This window comes from Amblyomma americanum, chromosome 2 (assembly GCF_052857255.1).
Source record: "Amblyomma americanum isolate KBUSLIRL-KWMA chromosome 2, ASM5285725v1, whole genome shotgun sequence".
NCBI classification, from domain to species: domain Eukaryota; kingdom Metazoa; phylum Arthropoda; class Arachnida; order Ixodida; family Ixodidae; genus Amblyomma; species Amblyomma americanum.
This window is the reverse complement of record NC_135498.1, coordinates 27,079,412-27,090,658: the sequence shown is the minus strand read 5'-3', so window position 1 is coordinate 27,090,658 and position 11,247 is coordinate 27,079,412.

Below are 11,247 nucleotides of genomic sequence, written 5' to 3'. Positions count from 1 at the left end.
GCGGGCGAGCGCAGCCGAGCGCCTTGGAAGGTGCGTGCGAGCCGGTCGCGTTATGCCTATGTTCTCGGTTCAAGAACTTTTTTATGAGCGTGCGCTATTTGTTCCTCAGCCCCTCAGTTTTGCGTCATCGTCGTCGGCGGCGGCCGCACCGCCATTCGCAGGACAGAATCTTCCATTATGTCTCTCTTGATCGCCTTACGCAGGGTTAATTGAGTTTGGTTGAGCCGCCCCAAGCACGGGCGAAACGAGCGCTGTGTGCGCGCGCGTGCGCGTGCACGATGCCCAATAACGCTACAGGACGCAGTGCAACCCCCCCCCCTCCCCCCCCTGTCCTGAAATGCGGCCCGATCAGTTGCGGAGGGAACTCGGCGCAACCCCCGCGAGTTTTCCAGAAATTGCGGGGCCGTTGCCTCACCAGTACTGTTCTATCGAGCTAACGCTTATCAAGCGTGTTGTCATTTTGTTACTGTGCGCCGCGTGCCTGATGCACGCGGTTATTGTAAGCGTGTGCTATTGTATCGCTAGCTAATGGCATGCCTCTGTTGCACCCAGGCCCCCTTTATAAGGCGAAGCCCTTGAGTCATGACTCTCCGTTATGTTCGTGTTGCTGTCCGAATAAATACTTGACTTCACGGCGTCTCTGGTCTACACGAACATGCTTGATAAAAGTTAGCCCGATACAACATCTACTAACTGAGCAAAGTCGACGGCTGTCCAGTCTTCTGCTTTCGGGGGTGTTTGTGTGTACTGTTCACCAGCGCCACCCTCGTCGATAGCGGCGGACGTAGTACGTCTTGTATTACTGCGGCTGCAACGTAGGAAGGTGGTCGAACGGCGAGGGCGGAAGCTGTGCGAGAACCCTCTTATGCTACCTACGGCATGTGTATTTCAGTTACTCGTATACAATCTCACTGTTTCAGGGTATTGGTAACTCTGCTCCACATTATTTGGAAAGCCCTGATTACTGACGTCGCCAGAGCAACAAATTTTCTTCTTATTGTCTCTCGCTCTTCCAGCACCATCTATAGGCGTTACTCCAACTCATTATTCATGCTCCTCTGTAAACTTACCAACAAGTGCCGCACATTGCGCCATACATGGCCATCTGTAAATAGAAGCAACTTAATAAAGCCCGGTCGTCTCCCTCACATCTGCGCCAACCGCAAGCACATGTACAGTTTTTTTTTTTTTTTTGCAGTGAGGCGTCTTTAGCCACTTGCGATACAAAATGGTGCAACTCCGCTGTGAGGCAAAGTAACCCTCAACGCCGCGCTTGCAATTTTCTTTCAGCGTTTCGAATTACGTCATCCTTCCTCTCATACAAAGCATTTCAAAAATTCGATCTTGAAACACAATCGGAAGAGCGCGGCATCCCCGCTGTACGGCATTCTTTTTTTCCATTCTTCGAGCAGTTCGAGTTGGAACTTTCGGACCGGCCTTTTTGTTCGCCAAGTTCGGGCCCGGTGTCCTGAGAGCTTTTTTTCTTTCTCGATTAGTTATTTATTTTTGGTTACATACTTGAGAATTCATTTCTGGCTGGCTCTCCCATAAAGCCTGCCTGCGTGCCTACAGGGCCGCCTGTTCACACGGAAGTCTTTCGAGCATTGCAATCAGGGCCTACCGCGGGGCTCCCGAAGTGCTCCCGCGTTCTTGCCGCGAGCGATTGTTGCGTGCGGCTCCGGCTGCAAGGTGTATGCTACACACTATTCCGAAGACGCTACAGCCGGCACCGCCTTCTGGTGGCACAAAGAAGAAGCCTGCATGTGGGCCAAAAACGAGTGAGGGGCCGGAAGACAAGTGCATCGTGCGACCCACCAACAGCTACCTTCTTGAAGTGCCAGCGCGCAGCCCCAACTTTGGCTTCTCGGGGACGTCAGCCAATTCGGGAAGCCTGAAGAGTTCAGCCGCTTTCCGTGGAGGCGAAAAGAACAGGCAAGAGAAAAAAGGGCGGTTGAAAAAAAAACACAAAATTTGTTTCTCCCCTGAAGAATGCCGATGCGCCTTTTGCATTTGAATGGCGTGCACAGATTGCGGTGCGTGCTCTGCGCGAGGACTGCGCACTCGCTGTTTTGAGCTTTAGTTGTGTGTCGCCTTACACTTATATGTCGCTACGCAGGTCCTTACAGTAGTGATTTGCTGGCAGATTTCATGCACATTTCGGTCTTGGCACACATGCATGTGTTCGTCGCTCAGTTGAAGCCAAATGGTGGAGGATTCCAGTACTGACGTGCTGGTGCGACGCGGCGATGGAAAATTTGTAGAATATATTGGACAATGGAATCGGAAACGAGGCAGCCATGGAAGAAGTATTGCTGCCGTAATGTGTTCTTTCTCAGCTACTTTTAAGACCAGGGATCCTATCTAATTGTGATGAAAGTCGTATCTTTTCGGTCATCTATACCGTCGCCGCGGTGGCTGAGTGGTTATGGCGCTCGGCTGCTAGCCCGAAAGACGCGGGTTCGATCCCGGCCGCGGTGGTCGAATTTCGATGGAGGCGAAATTCTGGAGGCCCGTGTACTGTGCGATGTCAGTGCACGTTAATGAATCCCAGGTGGTCGGTATTTCCGGAGCCCTTCACTACAGCGTCTCTCATAGGCCGAGTCGCTTTGGGACGCTAAACCCCCTAAACTTTTCGCGCCTCTTTAGGGGTTCTAATAAAGTGGATCGTCAGTGCGGGTATGGTTTACTCGGCCATGGTTGAAAATAGGCAAGCGGATTCAGGTGCATTTCAACAGTCCCAAAAGCATTTTTAAGCACTTACTAACACTCGTAACAGTAAAAGCAACGGACATAATTTCGCACTGAAGCATAAGGGCATAAAAGCAGTAGCAAGTGAAACATTGGATGTGGTGGGGGGGATACATCTACTTTGGGCAGGTAATTACCGCAGATACGGATCCCGCGAGTGAAATAACTCTAGGGGAATAAGAATTGGGTAGACTTCATTTGGCAGGCTCTCTCAGGTTATGAATAGCAGCTCACCAATATCCCTCGAAAGAATAAAAAAATTCGGAGAGGACATTTAAGCTCTGCCTTAAGGGTATGACGCGGTAGCGTTATTGGCCGAAGGCCTATTTACACGGAATTGGTCATCCTCGACTTTGCATTCATAGATTCCTGGGGAGTCCTCATACCCCTCCTGGCGCAGTGGTGTAGCGGGTAAGGGGTGCGCCTCTGAACTGCGATAGCAGGTGCTGCCACCGGTGGAGACTGTGCGACCCTGGATGTCCGAGCAACCTCTGACTACCAATAATTAATTTAACAGTCACTGAAAGCTGGGTGTTTCGCTCACAATTCTGGTGGGCAGGTTAATTGTAATGACACCACAAGATCACGTGATCTAGGTGGCTGAGCAAGGTTGCTCATCTGGGGATTTTTCGTTCATTTTTTGCTCACGGCCAATGACGGCAAGGCCGGCTTTTCCGCGACACACGCTCCTCAACACTATCTCGTTAAAAGTATACATAACAGTTGCATACCAACCGTTACTAAATTATGGGCCAGAAAGGTGGAAGCTAACGAAAAGAGTTGGACTTAAACTGGAGACAACGCAACAAACTCCGAAAAGAAAAATGGTAGGTGTAGGAAAAGTGGCAGACAGGAGAAGAGCAAAGAAAACAAGAGAAGGCGAATTAACGGAGCAGGGAGCTGCAGAAAGTCAAGTGAGCGGTTGGCACTAGGAAGGTTCAAGGGGGTCAGGTGGCCGCAGCTGGCCCAGGGCAAGGTTACTTGAGAAATAGGAGAGGGGACTTTGTTCTTAATTCGTTTTTAATTCACCATTAACGTTAATAGTGAAGGCGATGATGATAATGAAGCGAAGAAAGGAGTGATTTTCTTCTGTGCTTCAGAAAGTTAATGATTTCCTCGGAACATAAAGTAAAGTTCGAAGCGCGTCGAAAGGTATTTCAGTCATGCTTTGGAAACTAAATTATCTCATCCTAACTATTTGATCGAAACTGGAGGCACAATTCACGGTAATGGTCTGAGGAGAATATACGTCTCCTATATGACTGCATCTCGTATGCCTTTGAAGGCGCTTACCTGCTTGCATTCGTGTTGTATTGTAAAGTATTGATGCTTTGGTGTTTTCCGAGTCGTGCGCCCGGTATAGAAAATTAGTTAATTTACATTGCTATACTTCCTTGAACCTGTGCGAACGACTCAGACCCGTTCTTTCGCAGCTTGCCAGCTGTTTATATCATAGGAAATTTAAGTATTCTCGCGGCGAAAACAATCATCTGTCCCGTTTATATGTCGAAAAAGTTATGTCCCGACTTTCTGCTTACAGATCTTCGAGTTTGTCGGTTTAGAGTTTTGTTTTAATTTATTTCGTTAATGTCATTGGCTCGGCAAGAATATTTGGAGACAGTATGAAGGATATACAAATTTGAGGGCGAAAAAAATTGTTTCAAGGCAGGGCACAAGTCCTGCTTTCTGCCCAGTCGTGGAAGCTTTTAAAACGACATGGGCTCAAAATGTGTCTTCGGTCATAAAATTCGCCAATTGGCAGGATGGAAGTTACGTTACACTATCGGAACACTCCCATTGGCTGGATGAAAGTGACATCACGAGACGGCAACATTTCTATTGGCGGCAAGGAAGTGCCGTCACCAGACCGCAAGTAATGTCCCTTTCGGTAAAGGTATCAGCAGCTGCCAGCACATAATGAATTTTGTTGTGCGCTCTATCGATAACGGTTTTTGGAGAAATCGATACAATTGGGCGCTTGTCGGCGTAAACAGCAAGTGAAATGCCGCGTTCCGAGAAACCACAGACACTTGCGGAGACTTCCAGACTTAGGGCTCTCAGCAAAAACCACTTAGGTCGTTTGTTGCCTGGAAAAATCGAAGTTATCCAGTTTTCATATGGGTCCAGACAAGCCGCTTTCTCTTTCTCAGTTTCTTTAAGCCAAGAAACCGAATAATCAATCTCTAAACTTGTGAATATTCAGCGGCCAGCGTGCGGAACGAATCCATAAAGCGTGAAAAAAAAAAAGAAACCCTCGTTTGAAGTCGAAGTCCACCAGCTGTGTTCCAAGTCGTTTCTTCGTTGATTCCGTTATTAGTCGTAAGCTTTCAATCATTGATCAATGCGCGGACGAGTAACGTTTGCTGCTCTTACTCCAGAGCTAGCCAATACGAATGAAAATAACTTAGAGGACATCAGTTATTAAAACTACCTGCCTTTACTTCGGAGCTAGCACGTCATGCGTGTCTTATTAATGGAATATATTAATGGGTCATTATTCACGGAGGACTCGTTCCCTAGATTCAAGAAAAAAAAAGGAATACTGTTTACAGCTATTTGCATAGAATAATTTAGTTCCTCAGTGCGATGGTAACCCAGGAGAACTGCTGCGCTTGAGTACCGAAAAAAGTGGGTGTTTGAGTGTTAGGCATGTAAGTCGAGGAAAGATATTAAACACAGCGAAACCTCTATCGAGTCATATTAGAGTAGCACGTGCTCGACGATAGGACAATGTCATGGACTTTTTTCACACACTCACGCACGCGCACTTCTATAACTAAGCTCTCTTAACCAGAAGTGGGACAGGCAGACACACACATCTACAGTATGAAAAATATGCGTAAATATGACTTAAGTCATGCGCTATTTGCAGTATCAGGCGGAGTACTAACTTCTATCAACTTTTTCGTATCCCTAATGAAGAAACTGCACACGTACAACGCTGCACACATACGGATTTGCACCGCTTGGGAATCTCTAATCTATTGGGTTAGAGCGCCTTGTCGACAACTAATTAGATACCGGAACAGACTCATCACAACCACCCCAGGTATGTGCAACTGACTGTGCATTGGCAACGGAGCAACAACTTTCCAACACGCTCAATCCGATAGGCGTTTTGGGCAACATGGCCAGGTTCTCAACAGCCTCCAGGTCTGCCCTGACTAACGTGTGTGCTGCCGCTGGCGCCAACCGTAAAATTGATTGCCGCGGATCGGCACTGATTAGCGGGCCTCTAACTCCCTGTACCAAGGCATAACCTAATTAACTCTACGGATGCGCGAAACGTTGAAGTCTTCCATGGGCCTTCCTTCTGTGTTCTCGGAAAAAGGCTTCGCTTATTGCGAGTTCGTTGTCACACGTGCCATACCGTGCACATTGTTCTATACGATCACAGAGCCGGCTTATAAACCCCACCGAGACTTGTTAGGCTAATGCAAGACCTATCTCAAGTTCATACGCGTAAGGTGCGGAGTTCGCTCCCCAATTCCGCCAGGTGCTCACCGGTTTTCCAATGTGTACCAGCTTTCGCCTGGCCTGCTTCTTGAATTTTTTGGCGTAACTTCGTTAGTTGAGTACTTCTTTCATTTTTATTATAGTCTCGTTCTTGCCTCCCGGAGGGCCGTTACCACAGGTTGAAGCGCTTGGCTAGATGAGTGTTTAACCGTACTCGTGCAGTTTAAATTCGTTAGCCGTGGCACTCATTGATCAAACTCCCTTGGATAATTAAACAAATTCGCGGTGGTTTAGCTCTGCTAAACCTGGAGTGGCGAGATAGCTACAGCTGGCCGAGTGGAACTTGCTCAGTTGAACTCAGAACTTGCTCAGAACTTGCCCAGCTCTCTGCTGTACTGATGTAGGTTGCTCCTTTTGTTACGGGTGGTGCAGACCTGTCTGGCACGGTTGATCAGGGAGACAACCACAGACCGTTTGTGAGCGACTGGGTGCACAGAACTGAAATGTAAATATCTTCCAGTGTGCGTAGGTTTGCGGTAAACATTAAATACAAGGCCAGTCGGAGTACGGGTTACCGTGGTGTCCAGGAATGGGAGGCAGCCGTCGGTTTCTTCCTCAAAAGTGAACTTGATTGAGGGTTCAATAGAATTCAGGTGGTCCAGAGAAAAGGCCCTTTTTCTGGACCACCTGAACTCCATTGAACCCTCAATCAAGTTCACTTTTGAGAAAGAAACCTGCAGTCAAGATGCCAATCTAACGAGCGAAATGAAAATAATAGAGTCTGATCTTCGAAGAAACGGCTACACTCTTTACTTCATCAGGAACACCGAAAGAAGAATGCCAGCGAATCAGCCGACCTCCGAAGAACGCGTGAGCGCAGAAAAACCAAAAGAAAAACGAGCTGCTGTCCCATACGTAGCGGGAATTAGCGAAGCGCTTGCGCGTATTTTCCGCAAGCATGGCGTCAACATCGCGCACGTCCCCGCTGGCAAGGTGCGATCAGAACTGGGGAATGTGAAGGACAAGCTCCCTCGTGAAAGATTTCCAGGTGTTGTGTATGAGATCGACTGCGACCATTGCTCATCAATATATATCGGTGAAACAAATGACTTCAGGAGACGCCTGAGAGAGCACCAGAACGACGTCCGAAACCAGAAAGCAGCATCTAACGCCATCGCCGAGCACGTGCGAGAATCCGGCCACGAGCTTAACTGGGATCAAGTAAAGATATTGACAACAGAAAAGAACACATCAGCACGGCAGAATCTTGAGTCCCTTATCATACAGACAGTCGTACACAACACAAACACAGTTAACGGGCTCACTTTCAAAGCCTACAGCGCAACACACGCGGAGGAGATTGCCATTGCTCTGGCTCTCACGAATCCCAAGTCAAAACACATCATCACCGACTCGCGAGGGGCCTGTCGGAACTACGAGTTGGGCTGGGCTCCCCCGCTTGCCTGGCGCATACTGGAATATCGCTGTCGATCTGAAGATCCAACTCCACGCAACCTGATTTGGGCCCCCGGTCACCAGGGCCTCCAGGGAAACGAACAGGCCGATCAGGCCGCCCGCGCACTCTCTCCCCGGGCTATCTCCCTGTCCTTGGAAGGGTACTCCCAATCAGACAATCTGGCCATTACATTCAAACAAATCACCGATTACTACAAGGAGGAGCACCGGCGCTACCCGGCCCCTTGTAAGGGTCTGGATCGCGCTGACGAGCGCCTCCTCATCAAAATTCTCACTAACACTGTACTGTGCCCGGCGGTGCTTAAACACTTCAATACATCCTTTGATGGCACGTGCCAGTTCTGTGGGGAGGTGTCTGACACCTTCCACATGGTTTGGGCGTGTCAATCTAACCCATCTATCCCCCCCAACCCCAACCCCACCAGAGAGGACTGGGAGGCGGCCCTGCTCGGCTGTCAAGACCTGAAGAGCCAAAAGGCCTTGATTCAACGGACGCGGGCGGCGTTGCTTGCCAATGGGGCCCCGGAATAGGGGCTCCACCTAGTACTGTGAGGGGAAAGGGCCAATAGGGTCCTACCCCAATCACCTTTCTGTAAAAAATTTATTGCTTATAAATGTTTTTCACCACCACCACCACCACCACCATCGTCCAACACATTAAACAGCAACGACGGAACTATACATCCTATCTATGCTAAATCATTAAAAACGCTACTGGGTGCTACAAATGAACGGATCCGTGCGCCGATTGCTTCATAGTGAACAATGGAGCCGTAGTACTCCCTAAACGTCTTTTCATCTTTTGTCTTTGGCCAGTGACCAGCAATCTGCATCACCATGATTCCTGACCAGACGGCATGCCGTCAAACCCTCAACTACATGGGAACTCTATGTTCTGATGACGTCACTGATGACGACAATGACCGCTATCTAGTAAGTATTTTTCTGGACAGCGCCGAATGGTCGCCGCCGGCTTCTTGCTTCTGTGAGGCTGCTGTGTTCTCTCAAAAATGTCAAATGCGAACACGGTTAGGTGTCATTATTGCCGTCGAAGCCAACCATGTGTAGTGCTCAACTTTACTCATCTTATTGCACAGCCACCAGAGAAAACATGGATTAGGAAAGAAATTCTCTCTGAAGAATAATATGCCGCGTAAAACTTATCTTTCAGCTTCGCACAAATTGTGCTTAAGTGCGAGCATTGAGTGTTCACTGAATCGGAATGTTTGATCTTGGCACTGTGCTTTCTGATGACACCACTGAGGGTTCCAGATGACAAGCGAAAGAGCATGGCTTGCTGTCCGTGGCTGAATAAGCGCAGGCGCTCACAGCCTCCCGACCTGCTTAGTCTTCATTATCATTGTTTGCTCTGGCGCTCGGCGCAGCTGTGTTGGCGGTGGCCAGGTTGATCGAGCCAGTCAGTGCCTGTTGATGCAAACGCTCCCGCCGTGGTTTCACGTGTTTCGGTTCCCTCGAAAGTGTGCCTCGTTTGCCAAGCGTCAGCAAACGTGAATCGTAGCCCCCCCCCCCCCCCCCCCTCCTCCTGTAATGCATGCACCCGTGGTGCTCTTATTTTTCCACGTTTTGTACATACAAACGCACAAAAGAACCGTGGACGTGAAGCTACATTTATGATAGTTAGAAATCTACCGAATAGGACTCTATGAGCGAATAAGAATAAAACCTGAGGTGGTAGGAAAAAAACCGAAATCACTCACTCACTCACTCACTCAATAAACCAAATCAATCAATCAAGCATTAAACAATTAATTTGTTAATAATACTCTCTATCGCGATCTAAGAAGCAGGGACAGCGTACAAAAGCCAGGGATGTATTTTAGATCACTTCCTAGACGAATAATACTTACCGTGCTCTACCACGGATGTGATAGCATGCGACGCAGGGGCTGACAGCTAAAGTACACGGCTGGCAAAGTCTTTGAGGGTACCTCTTTTAGTTAATGGGGGCACTCGACCCGTGGTAACAGCCTTCGAGTGACACGGCATCGGCGTGGGATAAAACATCGGTTTATTCTGGGCCAACCAGAACTGTTCAAAGGAGCGACACAGCCATTGTAGCAAGGGGCCTATCGAAGCAATGCACGCAACTCCGCCGCACAACGCTGATAGATCGTGCCGGCTACAAGGAGCACAATGCGCTAATCAGAGCTAGTGCAATACAGTGAAGGAGCTGCGGGAAACGCAGTCATTCACGCCGGGCATCGCATCAGGCTCCATCTCGATGCTGGTTGCCGGTGTGTTTTCACTGCATGGCTACACTGTGCACACTGTGCTTTGACTGTCCGGGCATGACTGACTTTGTCTTTGACTGCGCTGTGCCTTTGTTTAATCCATATTCTTTTTTGTTTGTTTTACTTCCCCGCTTTTTCCTTTAAATTGCGTTTTTTTTATTTTGAGCGTTTAGCTCTATCATTTTTTACTTGAATTGGCTTTAAGTCCGGCAAAGCGCCATTGGTCCGGGCTTTCTCTCTTTATATTGTTGTGCACTGAGCCGTCAGTAGACGTGAGGCACACAGTGTCAGCTCTGGAAAATGAGACGTTACTACCCTCACAACCAGAAACATGAGAGCGACCTTAAGTGCTCTCTCTGTAGTATCACGGAAATGATTTGCCAATATGATTTGCGTACGTCTTCAATGTGCGAACGAGACGACAGCTATTTCAGGTATAGTGTCACAGACCTGAATTTTCGCTCGTTTTATATATTTTTTCTTTCGAGGAGGCTTTGTAAAATAGCAGCTAGGATAGCTGCCACTCCTAGTGTGCACAATAGGCGGCTCTAGAGTTTCCGTATAAAAACGGCCGCGACCCATTTTCGGTCACGTATGAAACCCGGATTGCACACCGTGTGAGCAACTCATTTTCCTATAAACGCAAACACAATATCCGATGTTCCCTTTTCTCAATCCTCCACCCTTCCCCCCAGACACTTCCTAACATTATACTCTCCCCTTCCCCTCTCCTCGCTCTCTTTCGAAGTCACCCGCAACGGTGAGTCACGCATGGTCAATTGAAAGAAAGGCGAGGTATAAATTGAAAAACAAATTAACGACGATGTAATGAATTGATGCAGAAGAAATGCAATAATATTTCTCTATCAATCGCCAATCTATTCCAATTCTGATTCAGTTGCAGTTGCTATTCAATTCCAATTCGCATTCTATTCTAATTCTGATTCTATCCTTACTCCATTTCTATTCGCGAGCGCTTCTTCTATCCATTTTTGATGAGTGATTCTTAGTCCGGCGTCTCCCTCCGCACCCTTACAGTTAAAGAGGGGTGATAGAGAGATGACAACGATTGGCAGGTGGCAGATGGAGAGAGGAAAATACCCCAGACACCAGCAGGCAGTTGGCAGGAGGAGACTTCAGACAGACGCCTTCAAGCCATTCTTAATGCTATCCAGTATGAATTATTGCACAATTCTTCTCCAGTTCTTTGTACCTTTAGGCGCTAAATAGAACCTGAACACAGTCGCTCTGATGTATTAAAATTTCCAGAAGATAGAACAGTCTTTCAACTCGATGTAATGCGCTGATCAACGTC